Source organism: Triticum aestivum, chromosome 6B (genome assembly GCF_018294505.1).
Source record: "Triticum aestivum cultivar Chinese Spring chromosome 6B, IWGSC CS RefSeq v2.1, whole genome shotgun sequence".
NCBI lineage: Eukaryota > Viridiplantae > Streptophyta > Magnoliopsida > Poales > Poaceae > Triticum > Triticum aestivum.
Window position 1 is genome coordinate 276,912,887 of NC_057810.1, and position 10,113 is coordinate 276,922,999.

Consider the following 10,113-nt stretch of genomic DNA (forward strand, 5'->3'; position numbering starts at 1 on the left):
GTTCGTTCTGATGTAAGTCTTGCTGGGTACACTTGTACTCACGTTTGCCTATTTTATGTTTTTGCAGAGAGACTTCAGTCTCACTAGTAGTTTCGCTTGGACTTCGACGTTTAGCTTGTTACCTCAGCTACGATCTTGTGCCCTCGGCAGGATCTGGTAGATAGTCAGGCTTCTCAGCTTTTTTTCATTTATAGATGTCTGTACTCAGACATGTTAAGCTTCCGTTTGTGCTTTGACTTGAATGCTCTCAGTGTTGGGTCATGAGACCCGTGTTTGTAATATCTCACTCCTCGGAGCCTATTGATTAAATACTTGAGTCGTAGAGTCATGTTGTGATGCCATGTTGTGTTTGCACATATCGAGCATATTGTGTGTATGTTATTGAAATGCTTGGTATGTGTGGGATCTGACTATCTAGTTGTTTATCTTTAGTAGCCTCTCTTACCGGGAAATGTCTCCTAGTGTTTCCACCGAGCCATGGTAGCTTGCTACTGCTCCGGAACACTTAGGCTGGCCGGCATGTGTCCTTCTTCGTTCCTGTGTCTGTCCCTTCGGGGAAATGTCACGCGATGAATACCGGAGTCCTGTTAGCCCGCTACAGCCCGGTTCACCGGAGTCCTGCTAGCCCAGTGCTACAGCCTGGATTCACTCGCTGATGACCGACACGTTCGATGCTGGGTCATGGATGCCTATCCCTGTAAGTCTGTGCCACTTTGGGTTTACGACTAGCCATGTCAGCCCGGGCTCCTTATCATATGGATGCTAGCGACACTGTCATGTACGTGTGCCAAAAGGCGCAAATGGTCCCGGGCAAAGGTAAGGCGACACCCCTGGGAATACCGTGCGTGAGGCCGTAGAGTGATATGAGGTGTTACATGCTAGATCGATGTGGCATTGAGTCGGGGTCCTGACAGCGTTGGTATCAGAGCTTGACTGCCTGTAGGATTACCAAGCCAAACTGGTCGAAGTTGAGTCTAGAAATTCTTTAGTTATATAAGGGAATTGATTGTGGGATGGAACGTAAGGCTCTTTTTACTCCTTATACCTTATGCCCTTCTGATCTGAGTCATCTTATCTTTCCTACGGGGTTAAGGAACTAGGCTTTCTCTTCTTTGTATCAGGATCACATGTTACTAACCCGTAGACTTATAGAATTGTTGGACTTAAGCCTCTGTTCAGTTCCTACTATTTCTGTATGTTAATTGTTGATCTCGAAACCTTGATATTGTGCTTCTGAGTGGTTATGCCACCATTTTTGTGAATGTCTCAAATCTTTTCTGAGCATTTTCAGCCGTTATGCTGTCCGAGTCATCCCAGGTTTCTAAATAGTCTGATGCATTTGCAAATCCCTTCTTCCCGTTCCCGGTGTCCTTTTGGTCAGATTAATCACACAAATTAGTGAGTTAAGGTACTTTATTGCCTCGACATATATGTTGGAGTTAATAATTATGACCCTAAGTGCTTAGGGGATCATCTAGTGGTCTAGCCATGATCTGTGTTTCCAGTGTGATGATTCTGGCCTTTATTCTCGAAAGCATTCTGTGATGCTACTTAGTAGTAGGTATTCTATTCCTGGGTTCTTGAACCCGAGATTCACCCCATTTACCTCATGTTGATAGTGTTGCTAGTTCCTTTAGGATATTAGTAACCTTTGCGATAGTCCTCGAGGTTCGTGGTATATCCTTCTTCCAATTACCATGAACCATTCTTGGCAGGAGTTCTTCTGAACCAAAAGATGACAACAAGAGTGCTCTCGATGAGTTCTCCATGCTATATTGTGACTCTGCCAGCTCAACCTTTCTGCATGGGTTATCCGGAAGAATTATGTTGAACTTGGTTCGACATACCAATCTATGCATCCACAACTCAGAAAGTTATATGTTCCTTTGAGTTGTCTACTGACCTTCGTCTATCAATTGATAGTCAAGAGTATGCGTGCTTTCGTTTATCGATGCCTATTACTCTTGTCGTCCGTCAAGCCATTCTGTCCTGAATGACTTGGAGAAACAAACTCCAGTACCTCATCCATATCTAGGATTGGGTCAAAGCAGTTGTATTCCGCAAATCAAAATGCCAATCCAGCTTCTGGTCTGTTCTACCTTGGAGTATTACCATATTTTATATCGGGATTGTTATAGGAATTGCACACCATCCTATGAACTCTTGGTACAGTGATACTTCTTGCCATCATTGTTCATTCCTCGGTTCCTGTGTTATTGTAACCGGAATGCCGACAAATGAATCATGGCGTGTGAAATCAATACTGCTAGCAACTCTGTTGCCAGGTAGTTAAATGGACGATAACCTCATTCTTAGCGTGTTGATTATTGAATCGTCACCCTAAGACTGATTGTGCTACCTAGTCCCTATTTCTGGTGCACCCTTCGATTGATGAGTTAGGATCTTGTCAAGTCCTCACTCATTTGATCATATCGTCTTGCCCTCAAAAGCGAGATTGTTCTCGAGCTTAGTAACATACCGGTGGTTCGTGATTTTCCGAATATCTTCTCGGAAGTATTACCAGGTTGTCCCCTGACTGTTATGTTGAGCTCGTGATCAAGTTGGTTTCTTGTGAACCACCTTCTCTCCAAGAATCGGTGTTAGATATCCCTGAGCTAGTTGGTTAAGCTAGACAACAACTTGGAGAGTTGGAAGATAAAAGCTTGCCTGACTTAGTTCGTTCCAAAGGGATATTCTTGTGTAGTGTGTGTTGAAGAAAGATGATATCTTCATCGATTGGTCCCTGTGATCAGTTGCTGGACCTATTGTCTTATCAATCCTTTGATTTGAGTGTGGGCTATCGTCAAATCAAATCAGTACCAACGATGCTCGTAATGTTGTCTTACTCGTGGTTGATCCCTCGAGCATACACCATTACATCTTTGGTCTGACCAATGCTATCACCGTGTTCACATGATGGTGGAAGTCCAGTGATATGGAAATTCTGATGAGTTGTTGTTGAGCCCATCAGTAGCATTTTGTCTCCCCCCATGAATCATGTTGAACATCAACCTAGTGTTGAAAATTTTGTAAGCAATGCCTTCGTGCTCCGTTCATGAAGCCTATGTTTGGGTGAAAGTAGTGACTTCCTCTAATTCATGTGCATCTGATGAAAGTTGCCGCCGTGAATTTGAGAAAGTTAGTTTTGCTTCCTCTGGAATCATCCCAAGTCAGTCATACACATGTGCGAAGTATTCTGTGGTTTGGAGATTTGCAACCTTCATTCTATATGTATCCCTAGCACACCAAGCCACTGATTGATTTGTTCAAGGAAAAGGAGTTGCTGTGCAAATACTAGTTCGTGCACAAGATTCCTATATCCTCAATGATGGTTCCCTACCAGAACTCGGTATTGTTTTATTGTAAGACTACCATGTGATCATGTTTGTCTGAGACAGCGTGTTCACACATGTGTAGTAGAACCAGCTCATGTTTTGGAGCTTGCTATCGTAGTTCATTTCCCGAGAATCTCGCAACGTTATCTCGTCGAATTGTGTTGCAAACTTTCATTTTTCTTCCTAGACTCGATGAGTCTGGAATATCCTGACACCAACCAGATCTGAATCTCAGGCAGATATGATGGTTGGAACATTTCCCAAGAACTATAATATTGGTCCCTCGATAACCGGTAAAGTGGATGTCATGGCCAACACACCCAGCCGGAAGACCTATTATTGTAGTATCTTGATTGAAGAAGTTGGCCACCTTCCCATAAGGACTTCGTAGGATTTACTCCCTAGTTGTGCCTTATGATTTTTGTCTTCCCGAAGTCCGACCTTTTACTTGATGTTCTAGATACCAAACCATTTCAATGAATGGGATACGCTAGCACATCAAGGAGAACATTAGGAGCGGAGTGCTAAATGTCTCTCGGTCGATCATCCAGATTTTGTTTCCTTGGCCTCGCTAAGGTGAAATCTGAGAAGGTGTTATCTTCCTTTGCATCTGCATCATCCATCATTAGCCATCATGGTAGTATGTTGTGTTGCCAGGATCCTTGACACGGATGTTGGTAAAACCTTGATGATTGTGGAAATGCACAAGTTCTTGAGAGCACGCACAAGCGCTACGTGTTATCATCGGTACTAACTGGGATTCCTCTCAGTTTCCTCGGCAATGCTATGACCCTTTCAAACAGTGAATTCACTCTCTATTGTTGGGTTCTTCCCCAGTTACCAGAATCATTCCCAGCATTTGCATTTTGTTCCCAGCTTGCACCGCCAATGTGCCATTCTACCATGGGTCTCTTCCATTCCCGGTGGTAAGAAAATTCATCCATTACGTTGTCTTCAACAAGGTAATCCACATCATCCAAGTCCGAGTATGCCATTCTACCGACCCCCCCTCCAAACGATCGCTCGAGAATTGCCTTAGGCTGGTTTAAAGAGTTTCAATGATCTCTGAATCAAAGGTAATTCTTTTTGCCACTTAAGGGGATATATCTACGAGTCACCTTCCCTAAGGTGCATCGTTATGGTATCATGGCAATTCAACTCCTCGCTACGTTGACAACCGATCACCACATTCTTAAGTCTGGAATTGTTGTCTACCTAGTGAACCTTTGTCATCTACTTCACTCCATTCCTATGGGTGTGTGCTTCGTCTCTCAGCTCGAGAGATGTTGCTATGTCTCATTCCGTGGGTTAATCCTAAGTTGTTCGACCTTCGAGAAGAACAATTCTTTTAGGGTCTTTCCTTTCCTCTCGTTGTCATGATAGTTGGAGTTCTCAAGGCAAGACTTCGAGACAATGATGGTGAACGAATCAACGTTCAGTTGAAGTGCAACCTGGATCATGAAGATTGTGCTAGTTTGCGTTTCCCCTTCATCTTACCCTACGCTTGAATCTCGGGACGAGATTCTTGTTTAGTGGGGGCGAGTTGTCACATCCCTAGCTTCTGGTGCTGCCTAGTGTTTGCATCATGTTTAAATTTTTGAAACTTGAACTGAGGAATTTTGGAAGCCTCAAAACCCTAAAAAAAAGAAGGGCAAAACCCTAAAATCTCATTCATTGTTCCAAAATGCTCTTCTTAAATGTTTGATAATTTTTGGCAAGGGTTCTGGTCCCAGCCAAAATATTGAACATTTTTTAAGGACTTAATCTTGGGACTTTGAATTTAAATCATTAGCTATTTGAATTTGAATTATATTCATATAATTAGAATATAATTTCAAATACTCCTGAAATATTTTATGAGCTTTTGGAAAAGTCCATCTAGCAAATAAAAATATTCAGAGGAGTTTTTGGCATTGTTTGAATTATTTTAAATTCAAAACAGTGGCAAAAGATTAAATAAAAGAAAACAGAACAGAAAATAAAACAGAGCACTCACATGTAACTTACCTGGCTTTCTAGCCCACCTGGCGGCCCATCTGAGCTGGCCGGCCCAGGCCACCTCCTCCTCTCTGTCGTCTTCCTCCCCCTCGCCCCGAAGCTGCTCGGTGGCGAGCGCCGACGCCGCCCCGGCCACCTCCTGCTTGCCGCTTCGCCCTGGCCTCCTCGGGTGACGCCACACAGCCCCCTCACTCCTCTCTCTCACTCTCTCCCGACCCCTTCTCCCTTCTCTGCTCTCCCCCTCTCGCGCTCGAGCGCGCTCGTCGCCGCCGTCCACTGCCACCACGGCCACTGGGCCTCCCTCGCTTCCCCGACTAGCCCACAAGCTCCGCCACTCCGTCCTCGACCCACCTCACCGAGCCACGCCCCTCCAGAAGCCCCCGAACGACCTCACCGGGCTCGTCTTCTACCTCGGACCCGCCGGCCATCACCGTCAAATTCGTCGGCTCCGGACCGTCCCCGACCTCGCCGAGCGTTCCGTCGTCATCGCCGTGAGCTCCTGCTCCTGCTCCCCCTCTCCGCTCCCTCTCTCGCATGTCGTAGCTGCCGCACCACATCCAACCGCACGCGCCGCCGCCCGCACTCGTCGCCGATGATGCTCCGATGACCATTTGGTCCCGGGCATGCGCCCAACGCGCTCCCCGCATCGCGTAGAGCCTCCGTGGCACCTCGCCGCGCTCGTTTGCGCACCGCAGCCCCATCCCCACTTGCACCCGAGCTTCGGCCGCCGCCGAGCTCGTCGCCGGCACCACTCCGGCCACTCCTCGGCCGCGCCACCACCACAGTTGGATGCGGACGAGCGTCCGCATCCCGAAGTTGTGCTCCGCGCGCCAAACCGAGCCCTGTGGGCAAAACCCGAGGCTCGCCACCGCGGCTGGCCTCGCCGGCGTCAAGCCGCCGGTGGGTTTGACCCACTTTGACCACGGCAGGACCCCCCCCCCCTGTGTCCATGACAGGTGGGGCCCAGCCCTGTTAGCTAGTTAGGATTAGCACTAATCGAATTAGTTAAACTAATTACCCCCCTGCTGACACTGATAGTGGGCCCCATGGCTATTAATTTGATTAGTTAGAATTAATTAACTCTGTTAGTCACCTGAGTCACTGACGTATGGGTCCCACAGGTCAGGTTTGACCTGGCCGACCCAGTTGACCTGCTGACGTCACACCTATGTCATGCTGACGTAGTAACTTATTTTCTGGAATTATTTTTATATAGGAAATTCCAGAAAATGCCCAAAACTTCTAAAAATCATAGAAATTCAACCGTAACTCCAAATGAAATAATTTATATATGAAAAATGATCAGAAAAATTCAAGGAATCCATCTGTACCATTTTCATGCATGTTAGAACAACTCATAGCTGCTGTATAGCACAAATCAATTAAATGGCATTTGAATAATCACATATGGAGTTTGAATTTGAATCTTGTATTCAAACCAACTTCATTTAATCTGTTGCTAGTTGCATTAGCTCAAAACACATTCATATTGCCATGTCATAGCATGCATCATATTGTGCATTGCAGTGATCGTGTTTCTTTTGTGTTTGCCGGTGTTGTTCCCCCTCGATAGACGTTGTACCGACGTTGTGATCGTTGACACTGATGAAGACTCAATGTTATCTTCAGAAGTGCCAGGCAAGCAAAACCCCCTTGTTCATTCCAATAAAATCTCACTCTCTCGCTCCTGCTCTCTTTTACTGCATTAGGACAACAACGACATATTTGTTACTTGCTGCGGTAGCTGAACCCCTTTATCCTTTGCATGACCTGTCATTGCCACAGTAAATAGATGAAACCCACTAGGATGAGTAGGAGTTGTTAGAGCCCTGTTGTGCCTACTCATTCATGCTTGTTTGTCATGCCTGCTACTGCTTAGAGTTGTGTCAGGTCTGATTCATCCGGGATGAATCAGAGGTGTGTGAACATGTCCTACGGTGTGTGAGCTAAGCGTGTGAACACGATTTGGTAAAGGTAGCGGTGAGAGGCCATGTAGGAGTACATGGTGGGTTGTCTCATTGAAGCCGTCCTCAGGAACTAAGTTCTGTGTTTGCGATCCATGATTCAGCTACTATCATACATTGGGCCCTGAAATATGACCCCGCTCGACTTCTTATTCACCCTAGTCCTCTGTCCAGGAGTTGCACGTAGTTTCTGGTGTTTGTAGCCTACTGGAGGCCGTGGACAATGCTGACCATAGGGGTGGGCTGTGATGCGGTAGGTACGTGGCACGGTGTACCGGATGCCCGTTTGGTGTCTCGGGAACCCTGTTCACATCGTTTGGGGCTGTGAGCGAAACTCCGGCCGGATCTCCTCATGGATGGAACCCGAATAGGCGATAAACCTGGACTAGAGACTTGAGTGTTTAGGTAGGTCGTGGTCTACACCCACGTCGGCTTTCGCTTGAAGTCTGCCGAGCACATGTCGTGTGCAGACGCTAAGTGGTGGAAACATGTATGAAGAAGTACACCCCTGCAGGGTTAACATCATCTATTCGAATAGCCGTGTCCGCGGTAAAGGACTTCTGGGTTGCTTATATCAGTTCATAGACAAGTGAAAGTGGATACTCTAAAATACGCAAGATAAGCGTGAGTGCTATGGATGGCGTTCTCGTAGGGAGATGAGAGCGGTTCCATAGTGGTGTATTGGTTGGTGAATATGTGGACTCGTGTGCGCCACCTCAAAAGAGTTACTTGCAGTCGTAGTTCAGGATAGCCACCGAGTCAAAGCTGGCTTGCTGCAGTTAAACCCCACCATCCCCTTTGTTGATAATGATGCATATGTAGTTAGTTCTGATGTAAGTCTTGCTGGGTACACTTGTACTCACGTTTGCCTATTTTATGTTTTTGCAGAGAGACTTCAGTCTCACTAGTAGTTTCGCTTGGACTTCGACGTTTAGCTTGTTACCTCAGCTACGATCTTGTGCCCTCGGCAGGATCTGGTAGATAGTCAGGCTTCTCAGCTTTTTTTCATTTATAGATGTCTGTACTCAGACATGTTAAGCTTCCGTTTGTGCTTTGACTTGAATGCTCTCAGTGTTGGGTCATGAGACCCGTGTTTGTAATATCTCACTCCTCGGAGCCTATTGATTAAATACTTGAGTCGTAGAGTCATGTTGTGATGCCATGTTGTGTTTGCACATATCGAGCATATTGTGTGTATGTTATTGAAATGCTTGGTATGTGTGGGATCTGACTATCTAGTTGTTTATCTTTAGTAGCCTCTCTTACCGGGAAATGTCTCCTAGTGTTTCCACCGAGCCATGGTAGCTTGCTACTGCTCCGGAACACTTAGGCTGGCCGGCATGTGTCCTTCTTCGTTCCTGTGTCTGTCCCTTCGTGGAAATGTCACGCGATGAATACCGGAGTCCTGTTAGCCCGCTACAGCCCGGTTCACCGGAGTCCTGCTAGCCCAGTGCTACAGCCTGGATTCACTCGCTGATGACCGACACGTTCGATGCTGGGTCATGGATGCCTGTCCCTGTAAGTCTATGCCACTTTGGGTTTACGACTAGCCATGTCAGCCCGGGCTCCTTATCATATGGATGCTAGCGACACTGTCATATACGTGTGCCAAAAGGCGCAAACGGTCCCGGGCAAAGGTAAGGCGACACCCGTGGGAATACCGTGTGTGAGGCCGCAGAGTGATATGAGGTGTTACATGCTAGATCGATGTGGCATTGAGTCGGGTCCTGACAATTTCGGAGGGGGAAAATCAACCTGAGGCAGCACGGATTCCGAGGCAGCGCCGGATCTCGCCGGAGATGGCCGGAGAGAGGCCGGAGGAGGCGGGGAGAGGCAGATCTGGCCGGTCCCATCCCGGATCCGGCCGGGGACGGCGGCGAACGGGCGCGACTCCGGCGAGGGAGGCGACGCGGGGCGGAGGCGGGCGCCGGTCGGAGCCACGGCGACCTGGCGGCGGCGGAGCTTGGGCGGCTCCGGCGAAGGGCGGGGCCGCGGGGAGGCGTTTGGCCTGGCGAGGGGCGGCGGAGGCGGCACGGCGCGGGAGGAGGCGAGGCGGCGGTGCTCGGGGCCAGCGGAGGGCGGCGAAGGCGAGGGCCGACGCCGGCGGAGCGCGCGACGGGCGGCGCAGGCGACGGCGCGGGGCTGCGCCGGTGGGGCGCGCGGGGTGCGGGGCGGCGCGTGCGGGCCTGGGCGGGCCGCGCCTGCGCCCGGCGGGCGGCGGCGGCGGGGCGCGGGCGCCGGGACGCGGGGCGGCGCCCGGTTGGACGAGGGCGGCGGCGGGCTGACATGGCGTCACGGGATTGGCCGGGACGACGTGGAGGCTGGCGGTGGACGTGTCCGGCGACCGGGCGGAGACATGTCCGGCGGCGCGGAGAGGAGCGGGGCTAGGGTTGGACTGCGCGAAAAATCTGGGAGGGACACATATTTATAGGTAGAGGGAGCTAGGAGAGTCCAAATGGAGTGCGGGGTTTTAGGCCACGCGATCGTGATCGAACGATCGAGAGCATGGAGGGGAGTTTGCTGGGTTTTGGGCCACTTTGGAAGGGGTGTTGGGCTGCAAGACAAAAGAGGCTTTACGGTTACCCGGTTAACCGTTGGAGTATCAAACGACCTCCAAATGGCACGAAACTTGACAGGCGGTCTACCGGTGCTATACCAAGGCAGCTTGGCAAACCAAGGGTCTTTCCAAGAAAGTTTAACTCCGCTCACAACGAAAGACCAAAGGGGAACGTCGGATGACATAGGAGTGCCGGATTGCAAAACGGACAACGGGGAAAATGCTCAGATGCATGAGACGAACACGTATGCGAATGCAA